The 16,155-nt window shown below is 40.2% G+C and overlaps 1 protein-coding gene across 2 annotated transcripts in view; it reads right to left on the reverse strand.

Annotated features, from left to right (window-relative positions):
* LOC124158511 (UDP-N-acetylglucosamine--peptide N-acetylglucosaminyltransferase 110 kDa subunit) overlaps positions 1-16,155 on the reverse strand; it is a 155,289-nt gene that overhangs the window by 107,805 nt on the left and 31,329 nt on the right. The window lies entirely within an intron of this gene.

Consider the following 16,155-nt stretch of genomic DNA (forward strand, 5'->3'; position numbering starts at 1 on the left):
CGGCTCTGCCAGTAAACCAGTGAACCTCCGTCACCAGCAATGCATTCATTTACACCACATCACCTCTTTACCTCGGCCGGTTACAATCCTACCCTTCTAACCTGCGGTCGTGGTGCGCAATATCCACGGATTGGGCTACGCTGAGCGGATTAGCCGAGCAATATGATCCCTCAAAAAATATATATTCGCCCTTCCCATTAGCTTTAATAACCTACAAGTACGGCACGGCATCAGGAGGCTCAAGGTGATGTACCGCAGATAAGGAAAGCAATCTTAGGTACCAGAGACAGATATTATTGGAATCATCAATACTCGAGTATTTCAAAATACAAAGCGCATTGGTTATACACCACACGAAAACTAAGATCACATTTATTTCTCATTATAACGAAAAATCTTTAGGCCATTAATATCAAACATTTTTAACATAAAAATCATTCGAATATGGAAGCCGAACGAGTAGAACGAGGATTGCAATTCTAACGTATGTCATGCGTCCATCACATTCAAGTTTTCACTCCTTACGATGGGTATATATGGATGCATCTAATCGGCTTTGTGCACGATATTATACAGCCACGAATGTAGATGAAAAGTAAAAGAGGAGGCAGAAACATGGATTCGCATTTACTCTCCATCTCAGGAGACCAAGCCCTGGAGATTTTCGACGAGAAAGAAACTACCTTCCACAAAACAACAATAACAATCACTTGTGACAGGATAAAATAGGCCAATCCCAGGGAGCGCCTCCACGACAAAGAACCTTAATTCTGCTCCGCCCGAGAGATTTTCGAGAAAAATGCAGAAATGCCTCGAGCAGGATATATCCTCGTACGTGGAAATAAGTTGCCTCAGGTAAAAAAAAAAGGAAACTGCGCCGCGCAGCTAGACTACCGGCGGAATGCTGGACGAGAGGGTACGCCATCGACCCAAAAACATATGAAATTCATTACTTAGCTGTCGCAGACGTGACTACGTCGCAGTGACTGGCGTCGCTGCTTCTCCGCCGTTTTATTAAGACACGCAAGACGGAGGAGTGTATTCTTCACAAGCCGGAAGATACTTAATTAAAGTCATTGACCAAAATGCAGTTAATTATTTCACCCGCTAAGGTACTGGGAGTTTTGAAAACAGGCCGTTCGAAAATTACGAATGGATGAGAGTTTGGTTGTTGAAATTCCCAATTGAAAATAAGGTCCCTTATTTAAAAAATAACACTTTGCTCAATACAAGGACACAATTCATACACATCAATTTCGAAAGGATTTGCAAGACTTACCCATAGTGCCGACGAGACGTAATAGAATCTGATAAGAGATTGGCACTCACCTCAGAAAAAAATTGGCAACTTGTTCTTAAATGACGCCTAATTCAAGATTCTTTAGCCACTAAATTTTCATAGATTAAACGAATGAATAAAACCTCAGGAAATGCAAGTGTACATATCTTTGGTACATACATTTAAAGTGTACATGCATGGGGTATCGGTAAAACGCAAAAATATTTCTCGTGCAGCTTCCGGGAATCCCAAAAGGAAATTCATTAAATAATCGACGGATTTCACCTCTAAATCTCAGTGTAGGTGAATAATTATCCTAAATATGAAAATTTGGCCAAAAATAGATGGTACACAATTGAAATTTAACCGTAATATAATCTGTATGAATTATTAAAATAATTATAGCTAAAGAAGACTTAAAAATGTCGACAAAAACATGGTAACGAAATAAATCGGCAGAAACTTAATCAATGTGAAAAATATTTAAGGACTACCAACAACCTATCGGAATGTTTACAACAAAGATAAACACCAGTTTCCTGCGAAGGCTGAAACAAGATAATGTCACTAATCTAATTTTCCATTTCAAGTAGCTTACTTCGGCCCAATAGCAACATCAAAAAACGTAAACCAGATGGTTTAAATTAGATGTTGATGCAGGAAGAGCTTTGGTAAACAAACAGAACCCCCAGCCTAAAACAGAGATAGTGAAACCTGATAAACGAAGACAACGGGCGGTAGAACTACAAACAAAAATTACAGCGCTAGGGATACCCAAACAATCAAGCACAAACATACTAAAAGCGTGTTACGAACGCGTTGCATACGAGTTGCGAGCACAAAATACAGGTCGAAATAGAATAAGGAAAGGATATTCATGGAGGAGAAAATTACAGGAATATAACGGAATAATCACGGCTTTGTAAACAATCGCCATGACTCGGAATTCTTGTATATTTGTAGCCTGATAGACAGATTTACTTAAAAGGCAATCGCCATTGCGAAAAATTCTCAAAAATCTGCACCATAGCGTGGGGACCATTATTTTTTACATGTTGGCACCGGACAATGTTGCCCACCGGCGACACCTAGGCGTGCTGAATGTAAATTTATTTTTTTAACTGATTTTGGTCACCATGAGAGAGTAGCAAAACAATACTTCCAACGAGTTAAAATGACTTTTCAATGAATTAGTCGAGTGGAATAAGAGATGAAGTACGTACAATCGATTGCTCTCAGATTTCACACTTTCACGAAAAAATCGCTAGCTATCCAAATCCCTTTCGCTTTAAAGAAATGAATCAATGTCGTTTTACACAGTGAAATTAAATTTACAGCCGCCCCTTCACGTAGTCTATCGCGAATTCGAATTAACCTTATAAAAATTGGAAGGGCTATTTGCCAGCTCGAAAATTCATTAACGCATTCGTGATAGAAATTAATTACTTCGCATAGCATAATTTCCAATACTTCTACGGAGATGGACCAGAATTAGGACCGGGAGTTGGTCGACACTCCCAATCTGAAATTCGATAATATAAAACGTAGTTCCTTAATGAAAGCAGTTCTTATTCCACCGATTCAACATAAAATAATTATGCGTTTCATAAACATGTATCACATCCTCTGTTTTTCGGATAAATATCTCGCTGATTTCCCGTTTCATTTAAAGCCATTGCACAATGTCATCGCGTACATAAATGAACAGTCTCCTTATAACAGTTTGAACAGGTCGGCATTAACAATGTGTGGTAACCTGAAAGGTTAACACGAATCTCTCTCCCCAACGTCTACCTTGGATTTCCAGACAAATTAACGCCCGTACACCTCCATGGCGAAACGACCGCAGATAATGAACCGCCGACAAAGAAGAGACGGATGAATACTCTTTGCCCAACAACGGGAAGGGCCCAACTACTCCCGGAACTCTGAAAAACAACCCTGATGGGGGTAAACCCCCCTCCCTCCAAGCCCAGGCGAGGAATGAGGGAAGCCGGAAAAGATAGCTGCATCCCCGACCCGCAGGAACGAAGCCGTCGATGCGAAAATGGGAGATAACGCAGCACACGTAACAAGCGACTCGCGAAGATACGCATCGACGCCATTCTAGCGTGAGATGGTTTAATGAGAGATAAAGCGAATGCTGCAAATGACGACGCGACGCCCGCCGTCGAAATTCGCGGGCACACACGCCAATAAAACCCGTGGCGACATGAGGGAAACGATGACGTCGCACCACACTCACCAGGCCAAACACATCAGCGATGAAGATCTCAACGCCACCGTAAAAAAAAAAAAAACTCAGGCTAAAATGAAAACGAAGTTGCAATCAGATAGAGAGATAGCACGAAGTTTCATTTGCATCCCAATTCCTCGAATCGCATATCACGAATGACAGGAAATGGCAACTATTTCGCGCATTAATGAAGCAATATCGATTGAGACTTAGACTGAAGACGACGGCAGACAAAATAAATGAAATAACGTAAAACAGATTCGCTGTAGACCAAAGTCAATATGAGCAGACTCGTAAAAAATCTATTTGAATAGTTCTTTCGAATTTATAAAATTTGCTATTGCTACGGCAACCTATTTAAATAATAACCTTTTTTTTAAATTTCACTAGGGCAAAAAATAAACCGTGACATCCGAACAATGTTTATGTAAAACAAAGGCCTGCTTAACGTGATTGAAGTAAACCATTTTGTTTGCAATTCCACGGTTTGAATGTAAGGATAATTCGGATAATTTATCTGGTCCTTCCAATCTTCCGTTGTCCATCACCCCAAAAGCAAGCTGTTCGTTACAAATTGTACCCTCTGCCATGAAATTATGGATAGGAATTCGAAACGGGATAAAAAAAGAGACGAGTCTATTAGTCTCGTGTATTGGATCACCTCCATAAATCAATCCATTTCTCATGAACATTAATCAATGCCTAATCATCGAGAGGTAGCAGATCAGTATTACGTTTATTCTTGCCGAGCTAAACGCACTCGTTGACGCGCAATGATCGATCACCCAGCGGCGACGGTGATCACGGAGTAATTGAACGTCAGACCGATTGCCCTTCATCATGCCCGACTACAACTACAGACGAGAAAGCGACCCAACGCTCATTACACGAAGGTGCGAGGGCGTAAATGAACATCATCTACCTACGGGATCGGTCTTTTGCAACTAATAAATTGGTTGTCGATGGAATGTCACGAAGTCAGCATCCGATAACATTCTCTGCTGACAGCGCATTGTGATTAATCAATCATCAGAGCTATTAGAGGTATTGAAGGTTTAAAAAATTAATTTCAAATAATTAGCATGACAACAATTACACGTAATAAAAAGTGGCACAATAATTACTTCTTCATTGGTTTGGGTTTTGTTAGATTATGCCACGATAATTTCATGCCATTCAAGATAATTTTAAATTAGGTTTTACAGATTCAAAATAAATGACTAATTAAATGCGATTTTTCTATGCATACTTATATTGAACTGCGTTTTTTCCTTCGAGAAATCTTAAAAAGTCCTGAGGAGAGCTCTATTACAGTTCGCCAATAATTAATTTAGTCCCCTAAGAACATTACTGAAAACCGTTTCCTTGACCTACCATAGAAATCTAAATAACCAAACAAATATCTCGAAATAATTAATGGCGGGCCAAATACGATAAATTTGAAAGGGGAATTGTTCCACGAAATCCGCTGAGTAATGTCAGTCCGTTAATCTTGGCCCCGTTTTAATTTTCCCCACGTCGCAGAATCCGGGGCACAGGAATTTCATCGCAGGCGTGACTAGACGGGCGAAGCTCATGACAGTGGTCAGCTGTTTTTCGACTTCCGAACTTCCACACTCATGAATGGAATACTTATATACCGTTGAATCATTTGACTCCCCAGGGGGCTATCAGAGAGTGACTTGTAGTTATTCTCCCACGGGTTGATTGTCTGCAGCGCTTGCATCCACGCTTTCAACAAAACAATAACGACAAAAATATCAATCAGCAGACACAAACTGAGAAAGAAGTGAAACTAAAAAAGTCAACCTATTATTTTACCGACCACCCATGTATTTCATTTAACTTAGTAAATTCAAAAATGCCATCAGATCGACTTGAATAATCGAGTAAAGTAGTTGAGCAGCTTCACAAGATCGCGTTTTAATGTTCGATATTTGCCAACGAAATCCAAAACGAACGAGGTTGCTTACTTTGATCCGATATGGCTACTTCATCCATACATAATGGAGATAGAACAGAGATACACATAAATTGTCGGCGTAAAAAAATGATTCAACATTCAACCACCAACTCGTTAATTCCAGACTTCTCTTCATTGAAGGTGGTTAAGCTAGCGATGGAATCAGATGTCAAATGAAAGTAAGTAGTGGGGAAATAGTGTGCAGCGCCCCAATTATAGGATAGGAGCATCGAGAGACGTCACTAACTTTAAAATCCTTTTCCGAGCAACTTAAACGTTTCATCACAAAATGAGTTGCCGATCAAATAAACGAAGTCTTTTCATTTATCGATTCAATAGATTCGTTAGCCGAAAATAGTGATGACGAGGCTCATTATGCGAATACTACTTTCGAATTACTATAGTCTGATAAACCGTTTTATTAACAACATAGACCAATAAATACGTCATGAGTTCTCCCACCAACTGGGCCATTAAAAGGTTATAAGGGCACTGAACTTGCACACGAGGGTCATAGGATGACTCCTGCGCGTCCACAAGTGCCTGTTCAGCGGGGAGGTTAACTATATGTAGACGGACGCCTACTGGAGCTCGGCTCCCGTAAATCAGGCAGGTTTTTGAAGATGATGGGCGATAACGACTCTTCGGGAGTTGGGTCGTGAATTCTATTCCGAGAACTAGTTACATCTCACGAATGGGAGAGGAGGGGCATATGGGTTCCCAAGCAGAAAGTGCGCCGGAGGACTCGTCCAAAGGAATGCAAGAGGGAAAGTTAGTAGGAAATATTTCGGGGCCTTGGGGGGAGAGCAGCGTAAAACTTGGGTTAGAATCGAGCGCGAATAAATAAATCATGGAAACTGCCGCGATCGTATTTTAATGGAGAGGAACGTTAGTTTCGCATTGGTGGATTAAAGCCGATCGCATGAGCGGATAAAATCCCGACGATATCGCCTTCGTATTTACCTTGGTGAAAGGGAAGAGGCAAGAATAATAAAACCCTGTTTAGGGAATCGTTGAAGGGAAACTAAAATTGGAGGGGAATTCGTAATGCCCCCTAAATCTCTCAAAAAAAAAAACAACACGAGGTCAATACTGATCGATTCATAAATCAGAGAAACGGCCATACAGTCAGTCCTGCATTCAGGAATTGGCCATATTCCGACCAATTCAGAAAACGATTAACAATCACATAAGCCGTCCCAGTATTAACCACAAACAGGTCGATGCGATCTTCATAAAAAAATTGTAGAAGGCAGTTTATTTTCTAGATATATGTATAAAAAGGCACTGATAAACGACACCACAACCAACCACTAGCGGGCATCACTTCGTAATTTATCACGGACGGCCTATTGACTTTACGCAGCGAACTAAATATCTTAAGCTATACCTGCGAAAAATGAAACTCGTTTTCGTGAAGAATCTACTACCAGGAGAATACGATGAAGGAATGGGATGAAATCAGGCACCGTAACTCGCATTGTAGGATTTGGTAGCCTAAGACCGAATACTGCTCCAATTAAATGATTAATTTTCTGAATACATCACTGCAGCCAAATATGATCTTTAATCGAATACTTGGTCTTTGTGATCCGATACCGTGTTATTCGTCAATAATTATATAAAACATGAACTCGGGAAAATATCGTGCTAAGGTGGAAAACTGTCACTAGCAACTGAGTAACAAATGATAGAATCTCCTGAGAAAATTTTCACGAAAATCAGAAAATATGGTGACCAAATCGCTTTGGTCATAAAAAATAGTTTCGTACGCCAAAAAAATATATTATCCGCAAGCAGCGATAAAATAAAAAGGGCGAATAAAAAAATTCCAGCAGATGGAAGGAAGGCACTAAGCTGTAGAAAAGCAACCAAACTCTTGAATGGCACAATAAGAGGATGAGGAAGAACAAGCGGACATAATGCTGGGGCGGTGAAAGGAGCTAATAGCGAAGGGATTCCAAAGACTTCCTCCGGCTTACGCCGCCGCCCCTCGGAGGAGAGAGAGAGAGAAAAAACACACTACGGCCCGGAGCGGAAATGTATTCTGCAGACTAAGGAGCAGTTCTGAGAAAAACGGGTCTTCCTCCCGCAAACCACAATCCTTCCAAAATTCAACGTAATTTCGCAAAGCCGGAGGGAGAAAAATGAGCACATTATGCCCGAGCTTCATTTAATGATCCCCAGAGAACTAGGGACAGTGTAGGATAAATACTGCATATTTACGTCATGTAACGGACTCTTACAACAAGGAAACTTCTACGCACAAAGACAAATGGACTGTAACAGAGGGAAAATGTTCAGAATATGCGGATCCTAAAATGCAAAGCGCGTCACATCAAAGAATAACATCGCTTCTAAAGAAGACAGATGAAAACCACGATGGACCATCGCAGGGAAAAACAATACTAAGGCATTTGGCAACAGATATATTTCCCTCCAAAAATATTACCTCAACTAACAAAGCGCAGTATCATTTTCAAGTCTAGAATGATATAGTGTATCGAAACTGGTTGACGGCAATATAAGTGTACGCAGAAAAGCAAAGTTGCTATTTTTCCTAACCTTATAACGGATTTCTACGAAGTTAAGGCCTCAACCGTTCAGTGTATCAAAGCGCAATTACTCTCGCTACCCAGTACGTAACAACATTGATAAGGTCTTTCTGATTTCTTAAGCCGTCACATTAGATACCCGCATTACTGGAGAAGCTGATAAAAACATTGTTTTCGCCCACCAGAAAAAAAGTCTAATTTAATGACAAAAAATCGATTCTCTTCTTATTGCCCCAACACAGTCTCGAGGGAACCGAGAACTTGTTTGTTCAACCATTCTTTCGAATTGCATCATCTTAAGATATGCTCCCAAGATACTCTCTTGTTGGATGGTCACGTGATCGGATCAAGGGAAAGACGTCATCGGCGAGCAAAATTAATGTAATTAATCTACTCATGAATCATTTGAGAAATAATTTGAAAAATATGGAAGGACAAGGTAACTAAGATAAGAGCATGCCGCATAAAAGAGGAGCCTGGACCTAACATTTAACTATGAAAACAAAAGCTTCCAACAGTCAGGAAACAATTCATCAGATGATGCATATGGAGAATGTTTCTCCATGGAAGCGAGGCTTGGACGATGATAGTAGCAGAGAAGTCCACAGTGGAAGCATTCGAAATGCTGCCTTACCGAAGAATTATGAAGATGAAATGGATGGACCGAGTAAGCAATGAGGAAGTGCTTTGAGGAATGGGAAGGAGAAGAAGAGAAGTCTTAGAGTACAAACGAGAAGACGACTTAGTTGGGCACTCTATGAGGCCTGATGAAGGCAATCGTCGAAGGAAAAGTGGACGGGAAAGAAAGGAATGGGACGTCCCCGAATGACATACACAGGACAGATCATTAAGAATGCAAAGCAGAAGATAACTCGCTATAAAAAGGCTAGCAGATAGGAAAGCGCTCCGAACTAACGTCACGACGGTTGACTGATGGTGATGATGCGATGCATACATTTATCATTAATTAATTTCAAGAATGACACTCATCACCGGTGACCCTCGCGTAACCCGAAATTTCAAAGTTTGGTGACATTCGGGTTTTTAATACGCGTACGGAGCTCGAATTCGTTTCCATTCCACAAGGCATCTAACCTAACTTCGTCGGAGATTGGAGGGCGACCGCATCGGGTTTATACGGGCCAAGATAGTGAGGAGGATGAGCGTATACGGTCCGGGGGGGGTAGGAAAGAAGAGGAGACGGCGTCGGTGGCTTGTCGGAAGAGTCTAAAAGATACACGGATGGCCATGGAGGCGAGGGGGGAGGGAAGTGCTTCAGATGACGTCCTTCCGCGCTTATATTAGACCCCATCTAGATGGCGCGGAGGGTAAATAACGTGGATTTCTTCGAGGGAGGCGAGTGGGTGGATCTTGACAGCAGGGAAAGGGTCTCGTGCGCTCGGAAGGGTTTTGCGGGCGGAGGAGGAAGGAGTGGGCCCGGTTGCAGACAGTGCAAGAAAGGGAGGCGGTCGACTCGGAGAGAAAACACTACTGGGGCAATCCAAGACTATTTGTCATTTTCAAACGAAAGGAAATATAAAAAAAATATTACCTATAGGTAAATAAAAGGCAATGAGTGCGGGAGCAAGGCTCGTACGCTGACAGCAACAGAGAAGTCGAGAGTGGTAGCATTCGAGCTGCGATGCTAACAGAGAAAGACCAAGATAAAACGGATCGATCGAGCAAGTAATGAGGAAGAGCTAAGAATTGTGGGAGAAAATAGAATAGTCTTCTTAAAACCTAAAGAGGAAGACGAGACAACTTAGTTGACCACATTATGAGGCACGATAGCATGGGGAAGACAATCATAGAAGGACAGGTGGAAGGGAAGAAGGGAAAGGGACGGCCCTGAATGAGTTACATAGGACAGGTTATAAAGGATGTAAAAGAGAAGAAATGCGTCACCATGAAAAGGCTAGCGGATAAGAAAGCGGAATGGAGAGCTGCGTCAAACCAATCTTAGGTTGTTGACTAATGATGATGACGATGATAAAGTCAAAGGGAGTTTCCTTGATAATGGCACTTAAGTGCTAAAACCCTCACGGTAAAATAAAGCGTGGAATATAACCAACTTTACGCATTCTGTGCAACGTAATGGAATCCCACTAAGCAAGTATAGGCTAATGAAGTGCATTATTTTGAAGATTTTCATTACCAAGACACATTCGTGCAACATTAGTGCAACTAACTCACGCGTATTGAAAACGAAGTCAAGGATCTTTTACCAATGATGCAATACTTGTGATTGGGAGTTGAGATCTTAATACATTTGAAACATAGTGGTTACTATAGTTGTGTTAAAAAACTTTACGGGGATGACGTTGTTTAAGAGTGTTTTTTTCCGTATCGGATCATCACTTGTTTTCTGCATAAGGATAAAAATCACTAACAATAAGAAAGAATTGGGCTCTAGATCATTGCGGAAAAGAACTGTGGCGGATGGAAGCCAAAACTGCTAGCCTCGAGGGAGATGAGAGGGGCTGAAGACTGCCGTAGGGAAGAGGGCGAGAGAAGTGGATAGGAATACATGGGCACACTTTAATATGTAATATAATGGGGCGGAGGGTGGGTGAAGATATGAGCCTCTTCCGAAAATCCAGGGAAGCTAATTAAAGAAGAATTCGCTGCGCGACTTACAACCTTCTGCCGTCTTCCTCTGATCCCACAACTGTCGATATTTATTTATTTATTATCAACTTCCCCTTAAACAGCACATGACGGCCTTTTACAACGAGGGTTTCCAATATTAACAAAGTAGGTACAACACAAACATCCATGCCCTGGATAGGGATCACCTACCCAGGCGGGATTCGAACCTACGACCTTCGGTTTGGCAGGCGAGGATATGGAAATTGACTCCAACCACTTGACTCCAAACTGGCACACTAATGAATACTCTTAGAGGGAGGACACTTTATTGAGGTGAAAAAGATTTGAACTGAAAAAATATACTACTGTCGCCCAATATTCTTTACCAGGGAAGTCGGAGAAAATTGGATCAAAAGCGAATTTCGAGAATTAAATGATCATTTCATTAAAATCAGCAGAGTTCATGTGAATTCGAGGGAAACCTGCAACTAATTTTATCGCCATAACGCTCTAAATCGCCAATTACGGCGTTTTCTGTCTTTTGCAGCAACTGCAACGGAAATTGAAAAAAAAAAGGTCCACTGATGACTTGGGATAAAGGCAACACCAAAAATTCGTAGACATAAAATTAAAAGGCAATGAAATGGAAATCGAACACAATCTTATCCGGGTTAGGCTTAATACGACATGGCGTCGTCGCGTTGTTCACTGAGGAGGCCTACAACTATAAATGATTAGCAAAACTGCAAAAAGCATTCATTAGGCGACGGTTATTATTTTTATGATTTTTTGCCTCTTTCGCCTAGAAATTATCATGATCGCCAAACAAACTTCTCCGCATCGTTCCTGCACCCAAGAAGAGCACGTTAATAAAGACAAACGTCGGAATCAGCCCTGAAACTCGTTCGGGAATAAAACCTCGAGGCGGAAAATATTATTTCTTAACACAAACATATATCATTTTCCGCGGATGGTATGATGTGAGAAACACCCGGAAAAAGTTGGGTCCACTTAGCTCTGAAGAGTGTCATCGAGGATACTTAAATGCGAAGGTACGTTCGTGAAATTTGGCCCAGTGCCCACGTTGGCAATCTCAGTTTAGGGAGACAAATTGTGCCGATTTCAAAGAAAGGACTGAAGAAAGACCAGGACGTCCAATTACACATGATGAGCGGCGGATTATTTCACAACCAATATAAATTGCCACTAGCAAATTCAAAACTATTTCCGAGCAAATGGAAGTCCACCAATTCCGCGTCAGGAAATTGGGACTGCTGCTAACTTCGTGTGGCAACGTAAAACTTAATTTAAACGGTTCCAAAGACGAAGTGGAATGACGACAAGCTGGCGATTACGTTGTCAACACCAAGCGATTAGGCGGAAGCACAGAGACTTACGGAGTGATAATATAAAGCACCTACGGCACGAAATAATCAGCCGTTGATTAGCAGAATCGCTGCAACATATTTCACAAAAAAGCAATGAGACATTTCCGTCGCCGTCACTTAAAAGAGGGGCATTTACTTTCAAAATAATCCATTTGAATAGTAAGAAAAATTGCAGTTTCACAAATCACCTATGAAAATTGCACAGTAAATGCCAAGGAAAAAGGAAATTTCGACATTCTAAAAACACTTCTATTATTTAAAGAAAAAAACTTTATAAATAAAATAAAAAGCCTGTAAGTGTAGACCATATCATACAAATATTTGAGCAAATCAAATATTCGACAATCGTGAAGACAATGAAGTACCAGAAATTTAAGTATGTAAAATTTTCGATTTCTGTTAAAAAAACATAATTAGGAAGAGAAATTTGTTAAGGACGCGTGCTTGCAAACGCGTTAACAGTTACGCGTCTATTACAAATTCCCTTCAAGCAGTATGCCACCAAGTGGTTAAGTCACGGTAACTTACGTTAATTAAGTGACCTTTTTTATTCAGATAAATACCGAGAGACCATTGTCTCACAAATAAAATACCCAATTCACCTAGATACCAAACGTGAAATGATGGCTTGAAGACTGTCTGCGTGATTGCGTGATGAAAACTCCATTAGACTCTAGCTGAAACCAAATAATACAAAATGCCACGCTTTTGTTCTGGAAACACGCAAGTGCTGCATGGTTAATTTGGAGCAAACAATATCTTAAGAATTCAGCAGCGATGTCTCCAGAGACATAAATGACGCAAATATAAAAGCAGATGGGTAAGCCCTGGGATGATATTACTGCCAAAATTAGTGAATCAAATATTAAATTTCCCAGTAAATTACAGCCAGGGGATGAAAGCTTCTGGATGAAGAACAAATCCCATTTTATTCGAAAGTGTGTAATTCCAAGAATTTGGATGCCAAGGTCAAGATGAGATTCCACGAAATGAACGAAATTTGAGGAAGTATGATACGCCACCGCCGCGAGTAGCTTTAGTGAAACTGTCTGAGAGAATCTTAAAAAAGAGAGTTTCTGCGACGCTTCATGTACAATGCGTCTAAACAAAGGTACCATGAAATGCAAGAGTTTACAGTAAATTTCCCACAAGAAAGGAACTGAAAAAATGAACGGAATATAAAACATGTAACATCTAAGGCTCTCACATGCATGGCAGAATAAATGGTATCGCACTTCCGCTCAATATATTTTCACTAGCACGACGCGGAACCGTCAGGCAATGCCTACTTGGCAACAAAATACTAAATTAGATCATCAAGACGGGGAAAGACGCCCTGAAGGCAAGTATACAGGTAAAATATATTTATAAATGAATACGTACCACCGACTTCATAAACGATAACAGAATTTACTAGCGCACCTGATGAAGTAAGAGGATGGAATCGGTTGTATTCCATAAGTCAGCAACGCTAAAAATAATTCCACCTAATTACCTGAGAAAGCATTTACTCCATAAATTATACTGTACTTAACGATACAACACATTACATTTCGAGCCTGAATATGCAAATTGAAGTTTGTTGCGTTTATACCCGCGAATCTTCACTCGAATAATTATAAAAGAAGATTCCAACGTTGAATACAAGCGAATAATTTACAAACGGAAGAGGGATGCGACCAAACTGAGGCAGCGGCGATGTATGTAGAAAGAAAAAATGGACCAAAAGACCTAGCGGCGGGATAAGACCGAATTTACGAGGAAGCGGTCGGGCTGGAAGCCCGTGGAGCCTACTCCAATTACAATCGAGCATATTCAGCCGTGAATGTGACTCCTAACGAACGGGGCGAAACGTCCATCATCTCAACGCCGAGATGAGGAAAACGCAATCGCGTCGCGTCTCCAATTGGAAGCAAATCGCGCCCTCTGCCTCGCACATCGGGTCAAGGTCGAGAGGGCATACTACATACCCCCATTTCCCTCTGCTGAACTCGCATCGCGAATCAGTTGGCCTCCATTTCCGTGTTCTACGTGCTCGCACACAAGCATCGATAAAAACATTCAAATAAACGTTAAAGAACGCTAAGTGCGAAATATTGTTTGATTATGCGTTGTTTTCACCTGTGGCGCAGCGAGGGGGGGGAGTTTATGGGGGATAAACCCCCCCCCCCCCCCCGAGCTCAGAGAAATTTTTAAGTTTAATCCATTTTACTTATTTTATCAGTAGTACTTATAGAATAGTGCTAGGATTAATAAAATATCCCTCAGAAAGCCGTAAAACTCGCCATTTTGAACCATTATTCTTAACATTTTTCTGGAGGAGGGCCTCTGCAACTCTTGCGTACCGTGGTGGGTATGCAATACCTCCACACCCGTAAGTATTAGTAGGTATCGGGAACACTGAAAAGGAAACTATAAACTTTATGAAATAGGAGTGACAAGATACTGAAAAGGCACGAAATAAATATGGCGATGAAGTAAATGACCCCTTAACTAACGCTCCTTCTTCCCTTCATGATTTCCTAAGGACAACAAACAAAATCAATACGACCCACGCTGTATTTACGAGGAAGAAATATACTATCTCGATACAGGCCTCTTGCGCCAGGACTTAAAATGATACTACATCATGTGGGAAACATATTCGTAAATAACCACTCTGTTATAGACCATGAAACCATTTGCAAAAACTTGACTCGCAGCTCACCATACTATACAATTAGCACATTAACAACTATAGGAAATTTTCCACAAATATTTTAATTTGACTACCAGGCCGGTTTCAAAACATTTTTTTTATGATCAGGTATCAGATAGTGAAGTCATATTAAATCCTTCGGGGAAAGTGATGCCGGGAGATTCACAAAGAACTCATTGAAATCAAGCACTGAAATTAAAAGTATGTGAATGAGAAATAGTACGGTTCTTTAAAAAAAAAATCACAGAAATTTAAGAAGGTGTAAGCAGCAATACAGGGATGCACAAAATGCATTAGGCCATTGATTATGGTCAATAATTCAAAATTAAAGGCAGACTGCTACTTCGACGCGCAAACCCACTTTTTGTACACAAGCATGGTGAAAACAACTCGTAATCAAACAATATTTCGCATTTAGCATTCGTTAACGATTATTCGAATGTTTTATCGATGCTTGTGCGAGCACGTAGCACACGGAAATGGGGGAAGTGGTATGCCCAAAACATCATTGGAAAACTTAGGGTCAAATTAAATAAATGAACTATCACATTAGAGTGCACATGTTATACTTCATTCCCTTGTAACTGAACTTATATATCAATGAAGTGGTCCCTTGTCTACTTGGTCATGTTCCATTCAAAAAAGATTAAAAATGAAGGAGAAACTTTTAACACTAGCCACATAAAAACATAAACTCATTGTCTTCTTTTAATTGCTATTGGACTCTGTGATAAATTTTCTCTTGTTAACATATTTCTGCCTCACAAATGTCTATATAAAATGTAGGATACCTACATCCTGTACATCACGTCTTATTATTAGCTGTCTATATTATTCTTGTAGATATTTCTATTCAGACAACTGTAATAATAATGATTAGCAATCAATGTATAAAATTAAAAAAGAAATAAAATTTCATGTGATGAAGCAAGAGGTGACATGATATAAAATGAACTATGAGATGACTTTCCACTTGACATCTACAATGAATGGAAAAGTGTATTTAAAAAGAGAGCTGCCCTATCCTTTCTTATCTCAATTAATGTTACCATGTCCATAAAAAAGTTAACACAAACACACAATACTTTAATATTATCTGATGCCTCAGGGAAGAATGTTTTTCCAAAGCAATACTTTGCAAAATTAAGTAAAAGCTATGCACTGGAAGTATTCAAGTTTTCACCACATTGAAAATTAATCGATAAATAAATTCGTAACACTAAGTACTTACCTGATAACTACCAAAATTTGAAAATAATTAAAATTACACCATAAAGGTTTTAAGGGTTTTCAATGTAATTATTAAATCTCATTTTTATTATTACGGATCCGCATGATCAACAACACTGGACATTTGATTCTCCTCAAATTATTTAAATTTACACCAGCTAAAATTTTCAATTAATTTCAAACCACAATTAAAATATAAAACACGCGTGCAGACACG

The sequence above is a fragment of the Ischnura elegans genome, chromosome 5 (genome assembly GCF_921293095.1).
Source record: "Ischnura elegans chromosome 5, ioIscEleg1.1, whole genome shotgun sequence".
In the NCBI taxonomy this organism is placed as follows: domain Eukaryota; kingdom Metazoa; phylum Arthropoda; class Insecta; order Odonata; family Coenagrionidae; genus Ischnura; species Ischnura elegans.